Below are 17,806 nucleotides of genomic sequence, written 5' to 3'. Positions count from 1 at the left end.
CTGTATGTTTCAATGTTTCAGAATCTATTGGATTCTATAGTGCATTAATATTCTAAATGTAATTATAAATAATAAATGAATCATTAAAAAATAAAACAAATACATTGATATATAAAACTGTATGTCACTCACTTGAAAAATGAAGGCCAGACTTTAATGTCATGTGAGCACAATTAACTGCATTAATTATTTGATAACTGCAATAAATAACCCAGAAAGCGGTACACTGTATGAAAACACACAAAGCAAAAGCATGCATATGGATACAAATATACAAAGATAAGCAGCTGGAATTAGCTACGGTGATGTAACGGCAAGCAGCAGATATTTGTCACTCAAGTGGGCATGCCCTTAATTAGGCAAAATGTTAATGCTTAATATGAATTAAGCTAATGAGTTATAAATAAGGCTCACCTCATCAAAGACATCATTAAGGGTAATTTTTTTTATACCAAGTTGTACAAATATTACTCCTAATTTAGGGATTTTAACATGGGCAATCTATGAGATTGACTCTATTTTAGAGCCAGCCTCTAGTGGCTAGTCAATAAATTACAGTTTCAGTCACTTTTCTGTTTGGCTTCACGAGGGAAATCAGAAGGTTGACGCTTGGTTTGCACATTTTTCGGACACACATACATGAAATGACCCACGTGCCTTTACACATTACACATTTCATCAAACCATAATCTTTTAAAATACAGTATAGCACCATTCTATATTAAAAATAGATACACTGAGACCTGGGTTTAGACTAGCATAAATGCAGTGACATTTGCAGGGCAGCGCGTAAATGATCATATAATATGATATCCTGCATGAAAGAGAGAGAAGTTCATTTACTTGAGATGGCGTCTCGGTTCTGCTCTTGCCAGTTCTGTCGCACTGGTGCAGGGACAGTGTCAGTACAAATTGAAAACGGCAGGCTGCGTGTGTATTAAACATACCCAGAATCTCGGAGCAGAGAAGAGTGATTTGAGAGAGCTTTTACTCCTATTCAGAAGTATGCAAAAATCACAAAAGTGGCTCAATTGTTTAATCAGTGTTCAGTGTGAGATTTAATGTTGCTTCATGGAATCTGTATCCAATAAATACTTTTAATTTATATAAAAATTGAAAGCTGATCCTTTTAAAACCTAATTGCTTATATGTGAGTCAGTTGATAATCTACGGCACTGGCTTCATAACTAACTCTCAGTAAATCTATAAGATGTGATGTTATTTGAGTAAGTAGGTCTTTCTCGCCGTTTTACATTCATTTTCACCCTTGAGTTCTACGTCCTCCTCCTCCTTCTCTGCAGCTGATCGAGATGTTACTAAAGCCTGTATTTGATTTTCTAGAAGCCGATATGTCAACAGAATATGTAATTAGTTCATAGTATAGTTATTTCAGAATGTGAAATATGTTGTCTCCAATTAAATTAACGGTACAGCTAATTATCTACTTGAAAAGCACTGCATCAAGTTATTCTAGCCAGCTGCTTTTATTTTAGTTAAGCACTAAGAGCCTTTCTATATGCTATAATATTGACATAACTGCTAAGGTCAATATTATTAACTCCCTTAGGAAATTATTTTATTTTCAATTGGCTACAGAACAAACTGCTGTTTTCCAATGGCTTGCCTAATTAACTTAACTTGCCTAGTTAACCTAATTAACCGAGTTAGGCCTTTAAATTGTGCATAAAGCTAAATACTAGTGCACTTTTAGCTAGCAAAATAGTTTGTACTCTCATCATAATAAAGGCAAAAGAAATTAGTTATTACACTGTAAAAAAATCCGTAATTTTACGGTTTATTTCCAGCAGCTGTGGTGCCGGAAAATTACAGAAATTTACTGTATAATTTAATGTCCATTATTGTACGGTAGATTTCTGTAATTAAACAGCCGTTATTTTACGGTTTATTTCCGGCACCCCAGCTGCCGCAAATAAACCGTAAAATTATAATTTTTTTGTGTACTTTAAGCAGCACTTGGGATATAAAAGTGCTAATAATTTCAACTGTGTAAAATGGCCTCAGTCAACTTCTGTGAGTATTACATTGTCTTTGGCATGGAAGTGTCAGTTTCTTGGCATCTGATTCTCCCTTGAGCCTGGTGTAACCTCATCCTTGCAGTATTTTTGTGCACATATAATCTCCATATAGTGAGTCTATAAAACATCTTAACAGTGAGATCTTATAGTTTTGTGTATTTGTAAACAGCAGTGAGCTGACCCACAGACCTGTGAAAGTGGATTTGTGGGCTAGTTCTCGGTTTAATTGATGTTTTGGTTTTAGTTGAGCAGTTTAACTGTGTTTTTGGCATGCTGCTGAGTAATGTGTCCTTTTGCTTTATTTGCTTGTGTAGAACTGAGAGCATCTTTGACTTACAACACCACCTGTTCTGAGAAGTGATTTCTGCATCCTTTTTTGAACAGAGACAATCTGTCATCTGTCTGATGATGACTTCTATTGTTTGCATGTACATGACTCCTTAAGTACAATGTACTGCCATTCTCATTTTTAAATCACACAATATAAACTGTTAGATTACAGTTTTGAATTTTTAATAAAAATTTGTTATAAAAATATATAATATAATTGTTGCAACCATTTGTGATATTTATATAATTTTATACTTTATTTGTTTATTTGTTGTATGATTATTGAATAATTAAGATTAATAATATTAAGCTGGATTATTTTGAGTCACGGATCGAGTGGTTTGGTGATATGGATTAGCTCCTCCTACATATCAGATCAGTTCACCTGCTTACATAAAGTGATGATCAGCTACAGGAGTAGCAGGGAAACAGGTATTCACCAAATAATGTTGGAGACCATAATAATAATTATTGGATAAAAAAAATTATCAAAATCTCAAATTCTGTTAATGGCTCTTCTTAATGTTGTATTTTTTTTTTTTTTTTTTTGCCAATAAATATTGCAATATGAATGTAATTTGCAAGACTACTTATAGCTATGTTTGGAAAGAATTTGTAAGAATTTTTACTTTGATTGTGATGACTTTTTAGGAGAGTGAATCTGCATAAAAAATAGTAAATAAATTAAGGGCATAAATTAATACAATAGAAGATTACAAAGAATAGAGGTTCCCCTTCATATGGGAACTTCAACGTGTGTCTGTTATTAAACAGACTTTTGGGAGTGCTTTAGACGACCAATCACATCTGAAGATAAGAAAACGGGCCAATGAAATGCCAATTGAATTGGCGGAGCTTAGCTCCACAGCTGAAACTGATGAGCCAATTAGGGCTATATCAGTCGGCTGCTGGAGCCAGCTCATCAGAATTGTTGCTTCAGACCCGATCTGAGACTGAAGAACCCTTCTGCTGAGCTGACTTCCAACATTGAAGAAAGCATTATTCTCACCAGTGCGAGGGAAGACGTTCTAGCGGCGGTCGAGCTGGGTTTCCCGTCCCCTTGGCGTTTCGCTGGTGACCTGAAAGAGCAGTTTTTTAAAAGAGCAGAATTCCCTAAGAGAGCACACGGTCGTGCAGCGCGTCTTTTTAAAGATGTCGTTTCGACCGTGCGTTTCTGGATGCGGTGGTTTCCTCTCCCCGGATGACAGGCACGAGTACTGCGTCACATGCTTGGGGGTCCAACATGTTGATGCGGTGCTCGCGGACAGTTCTTGCCCGCATTGCGATGGCTTGACTGTTGCGCAACTGAGGTCGCGGCGAGCTCTTTTATTAGGGCAAGTCACCCCTGCTGCTCCCCGCCAAGCGGTTAGCACTCGGGCAGGCCTGAGGGTTACAGTGGGGGCTAATCCGTCGCCTTCGGGCCCGCGGACCCCTCGCTCCTCGTCAGTGCGCTCTGTTTCTGCTTCGAGTGTTAGCGCTGGTCCATCCTCTGGGTTGGCCGCGCTCTCATTAGATGACACCGGGGACGTGATGTCCATCGCTGCATCGGAGGGCGGGCTGACATGCTCTGATGAAGATCCGGACCCCCTGCCACCCTCCGGGGTTATCAGTGAGGTTTCGGATCTGGAGTCGGACATGTTAGCCGTGTTATTCCGGGCTGCTTCGGCCGCGGGACTGGAGATGGCTTGTCCCCCAGAACCGGGGCCGGACCGCTTAGATGGGTGTTACGTGGGGGTGAAGAAGGCGAAGCCCCCCTTCTTCCCGGAGGTACACAGAGAGCTCACGCAGGCATGGAGGGCACATTTTTCTGCCCGGTCCTCGTGCGCTCCCGCTCTCACCTCCCTCGATGACGGAGCGGCCAGGGGTTATGAGGCGATTCCCCAGGCGGAGCGTGCTCTGTCCGCAGAGCTGCTCCACTCGGAGAGGTCCGCCCTCACTCCCTTCCAAAGCGTGCAGGTTATCTGAGTCTCTCACGGCCAGAGCCTGCACTGCTGCGGGCCAGGCCACCTCCGCTCTGCACGCTATGGCCACCTATCAACGCTACCAAGCCGAGAAGCTGGCCAAGATGCAGGAGGGCGGTTCTCCCCCAGGCTTGCTGCATTAGCTCCGCACGGCAACCGATTATGCTCTCATGACTATTAAATCGGCTGCTCGTGCCCTGGGGAAGACGATGGCCACATTAGTGGTCCAGGAATGCCACCCCTGGCTGAGCTTGGCTATATGAGAGACGTTGACAAAGCTTGCTTTCTTAACGCTCCCGTATCCCAGGCCGGCCTTTTCGGCGACACCGTCGGGGAGTTCACCCAGGAATTCTCCGCGGTGAAAAGCAGTCCAAGGCGAGGGGTGAGGTCATCTATCAGCGGGCTCGAAAAACTGCTCCTCCCGCTGCCCCTTCCGCTGCGGTTGCTCTTCGCCGAGGGCGTCCACCCGCGGCTTCATCTGCTCCGCTTTCGCTGCCCGCTCCGGCCAGGCGGCAATGCCGAGCCTCCCGCGGGACTGCAACGCCCCCGCCCCAGGGCGCCGCTAACTCCAGTAAACGGACCGCGAAGCGTTCCTGGGACGGGCCATTCGGAAAAGAGGGGACCTGCTCTTTCCTCGGTGGGGGGCCGAGGATTATTAAATCAGTCCACAACGACTTTAAACTCCTCGCTGCCGGCCCCTGGGCTGGCGGCAACCAAATTTCCAAAAGAGCAGTTTCCTCTCTCTCCGGATGCGCGAGCCCGAGTACTGCCAGTCTGGGACGCTCCGCCTTTCAGCTCGCAGCACCGGGACCCTTCGCCTCAGGCCCTCAGAGTGCAGCAGGACGGACTCCTTTCTCTCACTCTGGCCTCACCGCGGGATCCAGGGAGGAAGGTAAGAGAAATTCTCTTATTTTCAGCTCTTCCCCGGGACGCACCGCTTCCCGGGATGAGCACTCCCATCCCGAGCTGCCCCTCCGCTGGCACGTCAGTGATCGCTCCGATGGTGCCATTAGCGCGCGCTCTGCCAGCCTGGTTAGCGCTGCCCAGCGCATCGCGGTGGCTCATACGGACGGTCAGACTCGGCTATGCGATTCAGTTCGCTATTCGCCCTCCCAAGTTCACGGGTGTCCTTTTCACGAGGGTGATCCCCGTGAGCGCCCCTGTCTTGCGAGAGGAGATTGCGGTCCTCCTGGCGAAGGACGCAATCGAGCAGGTCCCTCCAGCCGAGATGGAGTCCGGGTTCTACAGCCCGTATTTCATCGTGCCCAAAAAAGAGCGGGGGGTTAAGACCAATCCTAGATCTGCGCAGACTGAACTGTCATTTATACTAAATGCTTTCAGAATGCTTACGCAGAAACGCTTGCTTCAGAGCGTCCGTCCACAAGATTGGTCTGCAGCCATAGACCTGAAGGACGCGTATTTTCATGTCTCTATTCTTCCACGCCACCGCCCTTTTCTCCGGTTTGCGTTCGAAGGACGAGCGTGGCAGTACAAAGTCCTCCCCTTCGGACTCTCTCTGTCTCCGCGGGTTTTCACCAAGCTCGCGGAGGGTGCTCTGCGCCACTGCGGCTTGCGGGCATCCGCACACTCAACTATCTCGATGACTGGCTCATTTTAGCCTCCTCTCGCGATCAGTTGATTATGCACAGAGTCAAAGTGCTTCGGCACCTCGACCAGTTGGGGTTTCAGGTCAACCGAGAGAAGAGCAAACTTTGCCCTGTGCAGAGGATCTCTTACCTCGGGCTGGAGCTGGATTCGGTTGCTATGGTTGCGCGCCTCTCCGAGGAGCGCGCCAGGCTAATGCTTTCCTGTGTAACGAGCTCCACAGGAAAATAGTGGTCCCACTGAAATGTTTTCAGAGGCTCCTGGGGCATATGGCATCCGCAGCCGCGGTCTCGCCGCTCGGTTTGCTTCATATGAGACCACTTCAGCATTGGCTTCGCGATCGAGTCCCCAGACGGGCATGGCGCGCGGGTACGCACCGGGTGAACATCACTCTGCTGTGTCTCCGCACCCTCAGCCCCTGGACGGATCTGGCTTTTCTACGGGCCGGAGTGCCCCTAGGGCTAGTATCCAGGCATGTTGTCGTAATGACACATGCCTCCAGCACGGGCTGGGGGGCCGTGTGCAACGAGCATGCAGCCGCGGGTTCGTGGTCCGGACCCCGCCTGCATTGGCATATCAACTGCCTGGAGCTGTTGGCAGTGTATCTGGCTCTCCGCCGCTTTTTTCCGGTGTTGGAGCAGAAACACATGCTGGTCAGGACGGACAGCATGGCGGCGGTGGCTTATATCAACCATATGGAGGGTATGCGCTCTCGCCGCATGCCTCAGCTCGCTCGCCGTCTGCTCCTTTGGAGTCACACGCGGCTGAAATCACTGTGTGCCATTCACATCCCGGGCGAGCTCAACCGTGCAGCCGATGCGCTCTCACGGCAGCTAGTGTCCCGAGGAGAGTGGAGAGTCCACCCCGATTCGGTCCAGCTGATATGGGCGCGCTTTGGGGAAGCCCAGATCGATCTGTTGCTTCCACCGAGAACGCACATTGCCAGCTGTTTTATTCCCTGACCGAGGCCCCCCTCGGCACGGATGCACTGGCTCACAGCTGGCCATCGGGCACGCGCAAATATGCGTTTTCCCCAGTGAGCCTAATCGCACAAACTTTGTGCAAAGTCAGGGAGGACGAGGAGCAGGTCTTGTTTGTTGCGCCCCTCTGGCCCAACCGGACCTGGGTTTCGGAGCTCACACTCCTCGCGGCGGCCCCTCCTTGGCGCATTCCCCTAAGGGAGGACCTCCTCTCTCAGGGACGGGGCACCATCTGGCACCCACGCCCAGATCTCTGGAACCTCCACGTGTGGTCCATAGACGGAGCGCGGAGGACTTTGGTGACTTACCGCCCGCGGTACTTAACACCATCACTCAGGCTAGAGCACCCTCTACGAGGCATGCCTACGCTCTGAAGTGGAGTCTATTCTCTGAGTGGTGCGCTTCTCCCCGAGAAGACCCCCGAACTTGCCAGATTAGCATTGTGTTATCCTTCCTTCAGGATAAGCTGGAGCGTAGGCTGTCACCCTCCACACTGAAGGTTTACGTGGCGGCATCTCCGCTCATCATGACGCGGTGGATGGCAACACGCTCGGGAAGCATGATCTAATCATCCGATTCCTCAGAGGCGCGCGGCGATTAAATCCATCCCGCCCCCCTCTCATGCCCTCTTGGATCTCTCTTTAGTCCTGGTGGCTGCAGAGAGATCTGTTTTAGCCACTCGATTCTGTATTCTGTCATTATGACAGCTCTGCTGATCGCATTGGCGCCATTCAAGAGAGTTGGGGATCTGGAGGCATTTTCGGTCAGCGAATCGTGCCTTGAATTCGAGCCGGGTTACTCTCACGTTGTCCTGAGACCCCGACCTGGCTATGTGCCCAAGGTTCCTACCACCCCATTTATAGATCAGGTGGTGAACCTGCAAGCGCTGCCTGCGGAGGAGGCAGGCTCAGCCCACTCACTGCTTTGTCCCGTTCGCGCTTTGCGCCTTTACGTGGAACGAACGCAAAATGTAAGATCATGTGAACAGCTCTTTATCTGTTATGGTGGCCGGCAGAAGGGAAGTGCCGTGTCAAAACAGAGGTTGGCCCACTGGTTAGTTGTTGCCATCGCCCTCGCTTATCAATGCCAGGGCGAGCCGCGCCCTCCTAACGTGAGAGCGCACTCCACTAGAGGTGTCGCTTCCTCATTGGCGTTAGCACGCGGCGCCTCTCTCACAGATATCTGCAGAGCTGCGGGTTGGGCGACACCTAACACATTTGCGAGGTTTTATAACCTCCGAGTGGAGCCGTTTTCTCCCGGTTATTGGGAAATCCCAATCAATCGGGGGAGAATTAAGCTCGGTGTCACAAACGCTTGCTGCGCCAGGCTCCCTAAACCGGAGATGCGTGCGCTTTTTCCTATTCTACTAGTAAGTTTCCCTTCCCAGGCGAACCCTAGAGAATTCCTCCGAGGCCCCCAGCATCGACTCAGCGGAGGAGTCGAGTGCATGGCTCAGTGTGCGGTTGGTATGCCCATTAGGTCTACACGCATATTGAGGATCGGTGCCAGCTATGTGCATCCCCATTTGGTGATGTCATATGCATTATTACCACGGTGTGTTCTCCCTTATTAGGCGGTCCCGTGTCTTCCCTAAACCGCTAACCAGCTTATCATATGTAGCACTCCCCCTCATTAGGGCTAGTCCATATGTCTCCTTACCATCAGGTCTCCCCCTTTTAGGGTAGCAGGTGGTCTCCGCTGCGTCCTCCCCCTTCGGGGACTGGCACGCTTTCCCAACGTACTGTCGTATTTCCAAAATCCCTAGTCTATATTAGCTAGGTAAAAGCACACTTACGACCCCCGATTTAAAACTTTTATTCCCATGTAATGGTAATATGTTGGGCCTAGGGGACGTTGGAAGGTTGCGCTCTTGGTGATGTCAGTGCGCTCACGCTTTGGCTTGGCAAACTACACATCAGGGACGCGACAGGCTTAGCTGCTGTGGCGCTTTCCATACAGTCTCCCAAAAGTCTGTTTAATAACAGACACACGTTGAAGTTCCCATATGAAGGGGAACGTCCTTGTTACGTACGTAACCCACGTTCCCCGAATAGGGAACGGAGACGTGTGTCTCCACTGCCACAGCACCTGAGTCTCCAGCTGGGAGCTGAGCGATCGGCTCTTCAGCAGGCAAATTCTGATGAGCTGGCTCCAGCAGCCGACTGATATAGCCCTAATTGGCTCATCAGTTTCAGCTGTGGAGCTAAGCTCCGCCAATTCAATTGGCATTTCATTGGCCCGTTTTCTTATCTTCAGATGTGATTGGTCGTCTAAAGCACTCCCAAAAGTCTGTTTAATAACAGACACACGTCTCCGTTCCCTATTCGGGGAACGTGGGTTACGTACGTAACCAGGACGTTTTCTGCAGAGTAGCAGTATTGATGTACAAAAATTAAATAGCACTGTATACAGTTGGCAACATTTGAAGTGGATAAAAGTTTTCATTAAAGTTGTCCTAAAACCATTTGACAAAAACCATTCTTGTCTAAAGACAATTTTAAAAGACATTTTTGTTCCGCTTCAAATGTAGACTATAGGCAAGGCAAGTACTGGCACTTGAATTACCAACACATGGTAATTCAAAGTGCTTTACATAAACAGGAATAAAAGAGACAAGTATAAGAAAATAAAAACAAACAATAAAAGTGATTAAAAACCATTTAAATGTGTTAAACAGGTTTTAAAAGAATGAGAAAGACATAATTGTGTGATCTGTCGGATTTAGCACAGTGCTCATTCAGTAAAGGCACAGCTAAGTCTTGATTTGAACACGCCTAATGTTGGAGCACATCTGATCATTTCTGGAAGCTGATTCCAGAAGGGGGGGGGGGGGGGGGGGGGGGTGGTAGCTGAACGCCGATTCACCCGGCTTTGAATGAACTCTCTAATTTACTTTACCCTAATTATCTGTTAGGTTTGTATTCAGTGAGCATATCTGTAATGTACTGAGGCCCTAGGCCATTTTGTTATTTATAGATTTATAGACTAAAGTCTTCATTATAAAAAAAATTAAATACAATTAATCTTTGTTAATTGGTGTTAACAAATGTTATCATTTCTAGTGTCCAAATTGTTCAAATTTGCTTGAAATTATACAAAATTGCAGACATAAAAAAATAAAAATTCACTTTTGTAGAGTTAAACTTGTCCTAAACTGTGTTTTCTGGTTAGTTATCATCTTAGCTTGACATTGCAGATCCTGCGATGCAACTATTGCAGGTTCACACATTGCGATTTCAATGCTGAAACGATATATTGTGCAGACCTACCATGGAAATTGAATTTAGCAATGAATGACAACATATAAAAAGAACTAAGTAGATAAAAACATGTTTTTGTTAATGGAAATAAAATGTTAACAAAAAAGTTACCAAAAACAAATGTTAATTGTAAAAAAAAATTACAAAACACTGAAAACACAACATATTATAAGATTTAAATGTGATATTTGGGTGGCATGGTGGCACAGTGGTTAGCGCTGTCACCTCACAGCAAGAAGGTTTCTGGTTCGAGCCCCGGCTGGTTCAATTGGCATTTCTGTGTGGAGTTTCTGGGTTTCCTCCAGGTGCTCCAGTTTCCGCCACAAGTCCAAAAACATAGGTTAATTGGGTAAGCTAAATTGGCCATAGTGTATGTGTGTATGTCCTGGCCCTTGGGGGTTGGGGGTCGAGCGTTTGGCTAACTACCCACCTTGTAAAAATGAGATGTTACATGATGTGGCTAAATATCAACTTCGATATAAACGGCCCTGGGAGTAAGTAAGTAAGCTCGGATATTTTAGATATATATTGATAATGACTATAGATTTTCTTTTGTATTCTGTAAATGTGTATAAAGAGGTTGCTCAACTAAGTGGTGTAAAAATATTGTACACACAAATTAAAAACAATCAAGGTTTTTTTAAACAGGACTTGTTCGTGCTCTTCCATTCCACTGTAAATCTGCAATAGTTTATGCTGTAGAGGTTATCTGAGTTTCCGGCTTTCAACATTACAGAAAACAAACCTTTCTTAATTACATCTCTCTTCAACACAAGCAAACCCCAATCTGTGATACTGTAGAGTGTTTCAGGGCAGTGAAATGAGCAACTGATTCCAGGACGGTGTAGTCTCTGTCACGTGGACTCAGTGTCAACCAAAGCCCCTGTCCATTTAACAGGGCACAAGAATATTCTAAGTGTTTCCAGGAAGAGCGTCCCAACAGCCTTCATGAGTAACTCTAACACTCCAGCCCTCGCATCACTGCACAGCAGACCCGTGTATTGAGACATGCATAGAATCATAAAAAGAGCTGCAGACGGAGTGATTTCACCATCTCCTAGCAACTGTCCATCTTTATATTCGATCAAATGTGGTAGGTTTCAACTTAACCCTATGCAGAAGCAATTAAAGGCACATTTTAAAAGCTTGTGTACAATAGCCTTTGATACAGTCCATTCATCACAATGCTTTTATAAAGTACTCAACTAATGTACAGCAATTATGAAATGTTGAAGTCATTTGGGGCTGCTGCTGTGATTTAGAGTACTCTGATGTTTAGCTTTATGATCTTATTTCTTGATAATATGTAATGTTAGGCCTCCATTAATTTAGCTATTTATGCAAAAAGTGCAGTTCCTGATAAGCTGGATTAGTTGTATTTACGATTGCGCTGCTTTGATCAAGATGAAGCTCTAAATATAAGAATAAGCATGTATTTTTTAAGCCCTTTTAAAAGCAGCAGAGAAACATTGAAGCGTTCATTGTTAGAGCTCTATTGATTCCCTCTAAACCTCTTACGCTTTTTTTTGTCTTGTGAGACGGCGGTTTGTATATGCCTTTAGATATATAATTACACTCTTTAAGCAAATCCAATTTGTAACTGAAAAGACTTTTCTCGGCTCTTTCTTTCCACAGATTTCCACGTCTTTTATTTATATATTTCTGCGACCATCTCCTCAAGAGACTTGAAATTTCTTTTCAGTTTGTAGTTCTGGTTGCGATAATTGAATTACAATGGTGTGCTGAAACTAATCTCTGCGAGAGTATGGAGAAATTGAACTGTTGTGTCTGGTAGATTTGTGTGCTGGGAATGTCAATGGGCCACCCGCAACTCACAAACATCAGAAAAGGAGTGTAAAATGACATGTAATGATTGAACCGGATAAATTAGCATATATTAAGTGATACATGATCGTGGAAAAAAGGTATTCAGTAGAAAAATGTGCTTCACTGTTTTGCACAGGTATATACAATCACTGGTCACTTTATTAGGTACACTTGTCTTACTGCTTGTTAATGCAAATTTCTAATCAGCCAATCACATGGCAGCAACTCAATGCGTTTAGGGATGTAGACATGGTCAAGATGATCTGCTGCAGTTCATACCAAGCATCAGAATAAGGAAGAAAAGTGATTTAAGTGACTTTGAACGTGGCATGGTTGTAGGTGTCAGACGGGCTGGTCTGAGTATTTCAGAAAATGCTGATCTACTGGGATTTTCATGCACAACCATCTCTGCACAACCATCATCTACAGAGAATGGTCTGAAAAAGAGAAAATATCCAGTGAGCGGCAGTTCTGTGTGCACAAATGCCTTGTTGATGCCAGAGGTCAGAGGAGAATGGCCAGACTGGTCCGAGCTGATAGAAAGGCAAGAGTAACTCAATTAACCACTCGTTACAACCAAGGTATGCAGAAGAGCATCTATTAATGGGGACAGCAGCAAAAGATCACACCGGGTGCCACTCATGTCAGCTAAAAACAGGAAACTGAGGCTCCTTCAACGGGATAATGCACCATGTCAAAGCACGAATCATCTCAGACTGGTTTCTATAATATAAGTATGAGTTAAATGTACTTAAATGGCCCCCACAGTCACCAGAACTCAGTCTAATAGAGCACCTTTGGGATGTGATGGAACGGGAGATTTGTATCATGACTGTGCAGCTGCCAAATCTGCAGCAACTGCGTGATGCTATCATATCAATATGGAACAAAATCTCTGAGGAATATTTCCTGTAGCTTGTTGAATCTATGCCACAAAGGATTAAGGCAGTTCCAAAGGCAAAGTGAAGTCCAGCCTTATGCTGGTAAGGTGTACCTAATAAAGTGGCCGGTGAGTGTATTTAAAGCATAGACATTTCAGATAGATGATTACTTTAATTCTGAATTGATTCTGAGTAAAGTGTATTAATACCAATTTAATTAAAGCATTTTTTTTATTAATTTTATTTAATAAAAAAGTGTAGTTAAAGGAATAGTTCACCCAAAAATGAACATTTTGCCATCATGAACTCATCCTTCACTTGTTTGAAACCTATTTGACTTTCTTTCTTCTGTTAAACAAAAAGAAAAGATGTTGTTTGAAAAATGCTGATAGTTGGTGCCCATTGACTTTCATAGTATGCCCCCTCACCCCACTGTGTAAGTGAATTAACCAGCATTTCTTAAAGCATATCTTCTCTTCTGTTCAACAGAAAAAAAAATCATAAAAGTTTTAAAACTTTATTAGGGATAATAACACAAAGTAATTCATTTTTGGAGCAACTGTCCCTTTAAAAAGTAAGACTCAGACCCACAGCAAATGCCACAGTGCTGTTTAATGGAGAGACATTTTTTCAACAAACTTTTCTTTTGTCTTTGCTTTTGTTTCATCAAATAATGTTTTCTAGCAAATGTTGATTTTTATTTATTTTTTATCATTGAAGTTAATTAACTACCTTGGGCATGTATAAATGCACAAAAGTTTCAATTCAGTTTTTCTGTGTATTAAGTGAAGCAATTTTAGCTTGTAGCAGTGTGAAGTAATCTATACTGTATTGTTACCTGAATTTAAGTTAATAGCACCAAGGCTAAATCTGGCTATACAGTACATTCTTCATTGCTCTCTGTTAATATGGCAAGCAGGTCTTAGTCTTGCTTTTAAACTGTCAAATATATTTCTGGCTCTTCTACAGAAATAAGAGCTGCTGGAAATGATTGTGTGCTATACCGCTTCATTATAGTGAATACATAATGCTCACTGAATGTACACTGGAGCATAGCTAATGTCGCTAATACTAGTGCTGATCAATCATCTGAAGGTTAAATTGACCTGTTGTCAAGCCACTGCTCAAGAAGTCCTTACCATATATGTCAACGTTTTCTTATCGACCCAACAGTCAGAGTTTTTTTTTATTTTTTATGATTTTACTTTTAAAGCCCAAACACTTGCTTCCTTACATATACCTTAAAATATATTCATTAGTTCATCCAATAGCTGATTAAGTTTCTAAATGTTGCATATTCTTGCATCATTGAAGAAAATATGGTGCTCTTTTATTGTGGTTCTAATTATAGAAGTTTAAAATGAGTCACTTGGTGAGAATAATTTGCTTTTAAAGACACTGTGTGAACAATAAAACTCTAACGATACTTAAAAAGAGACTTAAAATTAGCTGCCAATGAACTGCCATATACTGTATATTATTTTGATGCAATAAATTGTTTCAATTTAATAAATAATTATCAACAAAAACAAAATTTGTTCAACTGTAGAGATACATTTTCATTGTTTGAGCAGGTATCAAGGTGTAATAATGCTATTCAGAAGTGTAAATAAATGGAAAACCCACAAGAATCATTAATCACAGGGAATTAACAGATATTTTTATGCTGCACATGTCGTATTTTTCAAATTTAAATATGCATCAGTATGACCTGCAAGCTTTTGAGTCGAGAATAATAACTAATAACATTTCAAATGCAAAAATAAAAGAACTAGCTTACTAAGATTATTGGCAATTATGCTGAAAGGGTTTTCATTAGTGTATTGAGACCAACTTGTTTGCAAGTGCTTCAATGATTATATGTTTTATTGGTTTGAGAGTAAACTGAGGCCTGTGTGTGTGTGTGTGTGTGTGGGGGGGGGGGGGGGGGGGGGATTGGGGGGGGGGTTCTGGTCAATCGTCATGGAAACAGTTTGTAGCTTTATGCAGAGCTCAGTGCAGCGAGGTGGATTATGATGATCAAGTATATTAAGTGCAAACTCATATGTACATGTAAAACAATATTGGGTTTGTTCACTCTTGATGTCTGCGCTGTAAAAAATTGTTGCTGCCTTGATTTTTTTTACTGAAAAAAAAATGCTGGGTTTCACACAATCCATTTGTGTTGGAACATGAAGGAAATAAGTTAACTTATTAGTTTTTACAAATTTAAGTGGATTGAACATAAAACAATTAAGTTGTCCTATCAAAATTTTAAGAATTTTAGCTCATGTTAAATAAGTAGTTTGAACAAGAGATTGAGTTAAATCAAGTGAACTTTTCTAGTCATCTGAACTTACATCAATCAAACTGACTAAACGTATTAAGTTAAACGTTGTATAACCTAAAACATGCAGTTGAAACTTGATTAACTTCTTAAAATAATTTAAAGTAACATAAAAAAATTAATCATTTTTTACAGTGTTATTAGTTTTTTTAAATTGCACTGTGACCCTCAAAACTGGACTGTGTGATTGGCTGAATAAATGTATGCCTGAAGCAATCAATACACCTAATGCTGATAGCCATGGACGAAAAAACAGGCAATTTGTAAGTTAATTAAAATGAGATCATATGTTTGATAACTGTTATCAACAAATAAACCAACAAACCAAAAAGAAGATCCTAAAGATCAGATCAGCTCCTGATATATGCGACAGGAAATTATGACAGTTAATTGAATTAGAGAAACAGAAAGTGAGGCAAAATATAAATGTGGACATTGTATGAAAATGTGCTTGGGTCTTAACTGGTGGATTTGCAAATGAAAAATGGCCTGAAGGTCTGTCGGACAGTAGAACAAATGCAAATAATAATTAATACATTTGTTGTTGCTAATGTCAAACACCTGTCCTTTTAACAAGACTATTCTTTTTGGATTTACAACTTGTGATATTTAAGGCTAAAATGTATTTTACTGTTTTATTCTGTGAGAGCTACATGAGAGCTACATTTCTTCCAAATTATAAAAGGCTAATTTAGAGCTTGACTTATAAATAACAAAATTAAAATAACAAAAGTGTGTCAAGTTGTCAACGCAAAGCAAATGTATGAATTCAAGGGCTCTATTTTAACGATCTAGGTGCAAAGTCTGAAGCACATGGTGCAAAAGCATTAAGGGTGTGTCTGAATCCACTTTTGCTATTTTAAGGATGGAAAAATACGCTTTGCGCCCTGGCACATGATCTAACAGGGTTGTGCTTATTCAGACTAGTGCACAGGGTTGTGCACTAGTCTGAAAATAGCAATAAATTGCGCCAAACACGTCTTGCGCCTTATTGCGCCGGGTATATGATAAGGCCCCAAAAGAGTTAAAAAATAAATATCTGGGGTAGTCGCAGTACTGGGTTGCGGCAGGAAGGGCATCCACTGTGTAAAACATTTCAATTCAATTCATCTTTATTTGTATAGCGCTTTTACAATGTAGATTGTCAAAGCAGCTTCACATAGAAGATTATAATGAAATTAAACTGTGTCAGTTCAATTTTTAGAGTTTAAGTTCAGTTCAGTTTAGATCAGTTCAGTTCAGTTTGTTTTAATATTCACTGCTGAGAGTCCAAACACTGAAGTGTAATCCATCGATGCGCAGCTCTACAAGTCCTGAACTATGCAAGCCAGTGGCGATAGCATAGAGAAAAAAAAAGTTCTATTGGAATAGTTGGCGGTTCATTCCGCTGTGGAGACCCCTGATAAATAAGGGACTAAACCGAAGGAAAATTAATTAATTAATTAATGAATATCTCGGGTAGTAACCCCGAGAAATAGATATAAAAATATTAGTTTTTTTCTGGAGGAAATGTCTAAAATAGTCGTAATTCATCTGAAATCTTGGAAAGAATTTAGCTGGACCCTTGTTGAATAAAACAGACATTACCATTTTAAATCATGTAAAATCCAGAAAAGACATATAAATTCAGAAAAACTAAGCATTTTCAAGTGGATTGCACTGAAATTTACCTTACTGGTCAGTCATTTTTGCTGTCAGTGTTTGTAGTGTGATAAAAATCAAAATTAATATTAGTATAAATACAATATTAAACCTTTACTAAATAATGCTATAATAAATACCACATCAATATGTATATCATTATAAATGTTCATTTTAAAGACGATTGTGTTCATTATTCAAATTAAATTGGTTCTATGCTTTTTTTACCACTACAGTAGATGTTCATTATAAAATCTAGAAACAAAGCTGGTTGACAATGGTATGCTTAAGCTGATGCTAAAAGACAGATTCAGATTTGTTTGCAGGAAAACAAAGCTGCTGTCAGCACTCAGAAATCTGCAGATGATAATCATTTTCTGCTCCTCTTAATGCATTTTATCAAACTGTTTTGCTTCCTTACATTGACAGGTTTTTGAAAGTTTGAAAGCGAAAAAAAGAAAAAAGGGAACATGTAAAAGATGCAGACAAGTTATAGCTTTTCAGTGTCATGCTATAAAAATTTAATTGCAACTCAGAAGTGAAGACCATAAATGTACACAGTCACGAGTTTGCACGCACTTTTATGATTGGTCTCCCCTTCAGCCTCGTTCTCACGTTTGTTTTGACCCTCTTACAGGACGGTTCTTGTGTCCTTTTTGTGAGTAGATGGATAAGATGATCCATGCCAGACGATTAAGCCATCAAAAAGCCACTTCAGTAGACTGAACACGACGTGACTTGACTGCTGTGATGTGCAAAGTGCAAGAAAAACCCGAATTCTTCCTCCACGACTCCTCAAATCTCCAGAGCACAAAAAAATAGGCTTCCTTTTCATGAAAAAATCCAATAAATCTGTCACCATTTACTCACTCTCAAGTTGTTCCAAACACACATGATCTTCCTCCTTCCTGTGGAACAAAATTAGATATTTTTACAGATCTCACTTTCCCTTTCAAACA

At 42.5% G+C, this 17,806-nt stretch overlaps 1 protein-coding gene across 2 annotated transcripts in view; it reads left to right on the top strand.

The window, feature by feature from the left end:
• The window catches only part of grid1a (glutamate receptor, ionotropic, delta 1a), a 435,683-nt gene that overhangs the window by 276,911 nt on the left and 140,966 nt on the right, over positions 1-17,806 (top strand). The gene's annotated exons all lie outside the window — the stretch shown is intronic.

This window comes from Danio aesculapii, chromosome 17 (assembly GCF_903798145.1).
Source record: "Danio aesculapii chromosome 17, fDanAes4.1, whole genome shotgun sequence".
In the NCBI taxonomy this organism is placed as follows: domain Eukaryota; kingdom Metazoa; phylum Chordata; class Actinopteri; order Cypriniformes; family Danionidae; genus Danio; species Danio aesculapii.
The sequence above is the reverse complement of the archived record's forward strand: the minus strand, read 5'-3'. Positions and strand labels throughout refer to the sequence as shown.